Source organism: Telopea speciosissima, chromosome 9, assembly GCF_018873765.1.
Source record: "Telopea speciosissima isolate NSW1024214 ecotype Mountain lineage chromosome 9, Tspe_v1, whole genome shotgun sequence".
In the NCBI taxonomy this organism is placed as follows: Eukaryota; Viridiplantae; Streptophyta; class Magnoliopsida; order Proteales; family Proteaceae; genus Telopea; species Telopea speciosissima.
Window position 1 is genome coordinate 50,143,095 of NC_057924.1, and position 5,759 is coordinate 50,148,853.

General features: G+C 50.9%; 1 pseudogene; it reads left to right on the forward strand.

Moving 5' to 3' along the window:
* The first annotated feature begins 3,964 nt into the window (after positions 1-3,964).
* Positions 3,965-5,286, forward strand: LOC122639015 (annotated as a pseudogene).
* Positions 5,287-5,759: the final 473 nt, after the last annotated feature.

Genomic DNA, 5,759 nt, shown 5'->3' on the forward strand with positions numbered 1-5,759 from the left:
TATATGATAGCCTCTCCAATCGATCAAGGAAAGGCGAATTAACCAACCAAAGCGAAGATCGCATTGACCTCGGGCGTGCATGGCCGAAACCGCCGACAACGTTGGGCATGGATAAAAAGAGACGAGTTCCTAAGCTCGGTTAGTGAAACGACTCGGCAGCTTGGCCACAAACAAAACGAATACGCAAGGAAAAGAATGCTGAGGGCGCCGAGTTCAAATACTTAGACAAATTCGACAAAAATAAGTTGTTTTATTCATTGTAAGCCGACTGATCGGCACGGTTACAAAAGGGGCAGCTCGGCCCCACACACACACACAAAAAAAAAAAAAAAAAAAAAAATTTACATCTCCGTCTCCTCGACGTGGGACTTGGAGGCACCCTCGGAGGCGTCCACGGTATTGGGCTCGGCAGCAGGGTCTTGGGGGACAGCTCCCAGAGGGAAGACATCGGCTAGAGCAGGTGCCTCAAGGGGCTGAGCTTGGGTGACCTCGGCTCCCTCCTCATCTCCTATCTCCCCTGCAAAAGTAGTCGCATCATCGTCAAAGCGGGAGAGATTGAGTTCAGGGTACGCTGCCTTGATCTCGGCCAAAAGCTCACTCGGCTCGCTTCAAAACCTTGGCGAAGGGAGGCTTCCCGATCTCATGGCGATATCGGCGTAATCCTCCGATTGGAGATAGTCGCCGACCGCCGCGCCCGAGCCGTGGCCAGATCTTCCTTGGCCTTCTCCTTCACCTCGCCGAGCCGAGCCGCAGAGCCGGACCTTCTCTCTCGCCGACCACCTCGGCCGAGAGCTCTCCACTTCGGCCTGCAGGTGGTGAGCTTCTCTTGGGTCTCCCGACGCCCGAACGGCATCTCGGGCGTCTGATAAGCCTTCTTGCCTTGGAAGTCCAAGGAATAGTTCTCGGTCGGAGAGCCGCTCGAGCGGAGCATGGTCTCCACTGCTTTGGCGAACCCCTACAAAAAAGCATGAGAACAAAAAATCGGGATAAACTACACACATCGAGATCATATGCAAGAGCCGACAAGGAAACTTACCATATTGAAGTCTTGAAATAGGGTGGAGAGGAGCTCAGGGTCGGACGCGCCTCGAGCTTCTCCTTGTCGGCTGGGAGCCGACCGCATCCAGCCATTCCTTGGCGTGAGCGGCCGACGTCAAGGCCGAGTCCCCGGAAGAGGCGCCAGGTCGGCCTCACAGGACGTTGTTGGCCGAAGCCCTCCCAGGATGTATCGGGAGATGTTGGTGGGAGAAGCCACGGGCGGAAGGCCACCACTCGTCAAGTTTACCGAGAGCTTTTGGCGTTTGATGTCTCTCGGCGGGCTCCTCTCGCCTTTTCGGCCTTTCCCCTTCCTCGGAGACCCGGCTTGACCGTGTTCTTCTCGGCCTCCAGACCGACCACCGCGTCCGATGGTCCCGGCATCACCCCCTTGCCCTTGGAGGCCTTGGAGGGCTCGCCGGGGTCTCTTCTCGGCATTCTTCTTCTTCCTTTCGCGATAATCTCGGCCTTCAAGCCTGTGTCCATTGGAGGAATGTGGCCGACCACCGCAAGAGAAACGGAAAACATAAAAAACAAGTCGAAAAGGAAAAGAAAACAAAGTAAAGGGGTCGGCGGACAACCGAGATAAGCTCGGCAAGGATTCCTACCAGGGGTCATATGCCAACTCGAAGAAACCCCTCGTCCTGAAGCGGAGAACATCGAAGGGCGGACGACTGGGAATCAGGTCGAGCGAGGTCATCTCGTTCTCGGTCGGGGTAGTACTCTATTTACATAGTTCGATTCATCTCCTTCCACTCGGTTCGGAGAGGGCTGTTGGGAATGGAAGCAAAGAAAAACGGGCTTCCAATACTTGTTGAAGGTCGGCGTGCGACCGTAAATTTGTGACCACCTAGAGCCGCACTCTTCCCGATCGGCGGCGAATAATACCACCCCTTCTCGGGAGACTTCTTCGGAAGAAGAGCCGAGAGAAAAGCGCCACGCTCGCACCTCGGCCCATCTCGCGAGCAGGCGTAGAAGCCATACACGGCCAGCCAAGAGTTCGGCACACCGGTGACCAGGAGACGTGGAAGTGGTCCAAGATCTGGTCCACCAGGCGACAACGGGAGCCAAAACGTATACTTGAAGGGCGTCTCGCATGAGCCACCTCCCGGGCGATGAAGCAGGCCATCTCCCGGGATTAGGAACTGAGTGAATGTCCCTCGGGGATGGCGTAGGTCGTCCTCGGATAGTCGAGGTCGGCCTCCGTGATCGTGCTCAAGCAAAGGCCGACCGCCTTCCTCGGGCTCGGGGCATCGGTAGGCGAGCTTACCAGAGCCAACCCCATCTCGGACGAATCTCCTCACTTGATTCCTCATCGGATGAGGACGACCCGGAGTTCTCGGCCCGGCTCGGCCGTGGATTGGGCCGCGTGGTCAAACTCCATGGGTAACGGGGCTCGGCCACCTCGGCCCGACGAAGCTCCACTACATCGGGCTCGTCGAGGTCTAGCCCAACAGGTCTATGGTGGGAGAGCGAATGGGAGTTCTCGGCTCGGACTAGTGCCCTCTGCCGCCCGGGCGAGGTTCGCCCATAGGACTACTACCAACCGACATCTGGGCGGAGAAGACTTTGGTTGAAGAAGAGGCGAGCAGAACGCAACGATGGCCGAGTCGATCACGAACGAAGCTTCGGCCAGTCGATCACGAGCAAGCAAACGATGAGATCTACCGAGTTGACGGTTCCAAACTTGCCGAGAAGTCAATAACTTAGAGCAGTGAAGAATGAATAGTTAGGAGTCGCCTATTTATAATCCTTGGGTTTCTTGATCCAACGGCCGACCGAGCTCAAGATGATCCAACGGCCCAGATCAAAGGACGTTAATTCCCGAGCCCGCCATAATGGCTCTGCGACGTGGCACGGACACCCAACCGCCGATTGTGCAACGTCAAACCGCAGCAATAAATAATCTCGCCCAACCGCAAGAATCTTCCGACAAGCGCCCAGAAACTTCACTCATCAACGCCGAGCCGACACCGATGAGTGGGGGCCTGTGATGAGGCATAAAACACCCCACCTATCGAGGCTGCCACGTGGCCGACCCAACCTCAGTCCGAGAACCGAGTTGGGCCGAGCAGAAATTGGGCCGACCCCATCTCCGATAAGTCACCCGACAAAGCCTGGTTTGGGAGAGCCGGCCGATGGCCGAGGCCGAGATTATACGGTCAGCCATAGACTCCTAGCCGAACTCGCGGCCGAGACCTCCTCCCGGGCCGACCTCCATTGCCGACCCCACGGGCCGACCTCATAGGCCGAGCCCTCCTCCATTGAGGCTCTCATAGCATCCCACCGGGATCTCCAGCCACGTCAAGCACATCCCGAGAATCGTGGGATAAGGACCGAGCCACGATCCCAGCGCAACACGGAATCACACTCTACATGGACTCTTACCTTAATAAGAGTCCGACCCCGAAAATAACTCTCCACTCTGCTCCACGCGAGAGAACCTTCCGAAAGAAGGACTCCTACCATACTAGGACTCTTCCAACCGTCTCATCTCCTCCTTACTCTATAAATACCCAGGTATGGAGCACTATTCCTCATCTGGCTTTTTTACTACACAGTTACGCTGTCGCGTTGAAGACCTGACTTGAGCATCGGAGAGTCCTAGGCCGGAGCCACACCGGCCCTCTTGCGCTCATTGCTTGGTTTTTGCAGGTTCATCCACGGGCGAACCAAGTACCGGAGGTTTTCACACGCAACATAAGGAGAACGCTCATCTCTCCAAGCTCCCCGCTCCCAACCTCTCCAGAGGTATCAAAATCGATCTAAATCCAATCCCAAATTATATCCTAGCTCTTCCAGTGTATACTTGTGATGTAGGCTATAACATCCACAATCCATCAATGTCTTCCTAGCTCCTTTGATTCCCCTGTGAATCGACGTCTCGCAATTTGTGCCCATCAGAAGGCCAGTACACATTGAGCCTCATATGCATCAATCACTCTCGAGCCTCGTCGAGCTCCATATAGAGATCCCTCACCGTCCCTGCATAGATTGGAATGGCCTACAACGTTACAATCAAACGACTCAGGAATCTCCTAAAAAAGATATATCTTCAAGATAGCACGAAATCAATGGCTCATTAGATTGGAATAACCTTCTAGATCCTCTACACCCTTGGCTTCGATGAGAGATCATCAAATATGGCGAATTTGCTCAGGCTATATATGATGTTTTCGATTTTGATTTCTCGTCGGAGTATTGTGGGAGTTGCAAATACAACGCCCGAAAGATATTCGACAAATTAGGGCTTATGAAGAATGGGTACGTCGTAAGAAAGTACATCTATGCCATGTCACACATTGATGTGCCACGATGGCTCGAGAGGACCCACCTGATGGACACATGGAGCAAAGATTCCAATTGGATTGGGTATGTGGGTTTTAGCAATGATGAAGAGTCGCGTACGTGACATCATCGTGGCGTGGCACCTTGTCACCTTGTGAATGGTATAAGGATCTACAATTGGATTTGATACCAATTGGAGATGGAGATGTGAAGGTTGAGCATGGCTTCCATGACATCTACAAGTCAAGTGCCTCAGAGCAAGTGATGATTGAAACAAGTAATTAAACTAGTTAGCCTCTATAGAAAAAGAGGTGATGAAGTGAGCCTCACTATCACTGGCCATAGCTTAGGTGGTGCCTTGGCTCTCCTCAATGCTTATGAAGTTGCAAAAGCCATTCCTGATCTTCCTATCTGTGTCATCTCCTTTGGTGCATCGAGAGTCGGTAACAAAGCCTTGAAAGAGAAGCTTCGCAAAATGGGAGTAAAAACATTACGTATTGTAATGAAGCAGGATATAGTCCCTTTGATGCCTGGGATGAAGATCTTCACAAGTTGGAAGAGATCATCACATGCATATCACAATGGCACTACACTCATGTAGGAACTGAATTGAAACTTGATGTGCAAGCATCACCTTACTTAAACAAAGGATTCAATTTGAAAGGGTTCCACAGCCTTGAGACGTACCTACATCTTACAGATGGTTTTCAAAGTTGTACTTTGGAATTCCGGCCATTCACTCGGAGGGACTTGACATTGGTGAACAAAGCTTGTGGGATGTTGGTAGATGAGCTTAAAATACCCAAGTGCTGGTCTCAATTGCCCAACAAAGGATTAGTTCCTAACACTTATGAGAAATGGGTTAAACCTGAGAGGGACCCTGAAGACATACCTTCACCTGAAGAAGACCTATCTTCACCAGAAGAATCTACCCAAGCTTTTGTTGATTTGGACAAATTTTAGGAGGAGATTGAAGAATTTATGTTTGCTTCTTGATATCATATCATTGAGGGTTTGAAAGTTAGACCAATATATTTGTTAAAATTTTCAATTTTGAATAGTTTTAAAATATGAAACCATTTAATATGACAAAACAAGAAATGATAACAAATCTAAATAAGTATAGGGACAATTACTATCAGTCCCCTACACTCACCCTACACCGCGGAATTGTTTATCATAAAATCGTAGATGTGTACAAGCACTTTGCGATAGAATTTAAAGAATCCTTGTATTATCACATGTGATTGAATAAGATTTCCTAGTACTAATTATCACATGTGAGAATAAAAGTCCAAACATTAATTATCGCATGTGATCGATAGTTGTCGGTGATAGAGTTTGAGTTGCCTTGAACCACATCAACTTGTCTTGATAGAGTCATATATAGTAGATTAGGTAATGTGGGGGATAAGGATGACACACAGAATAGGTGG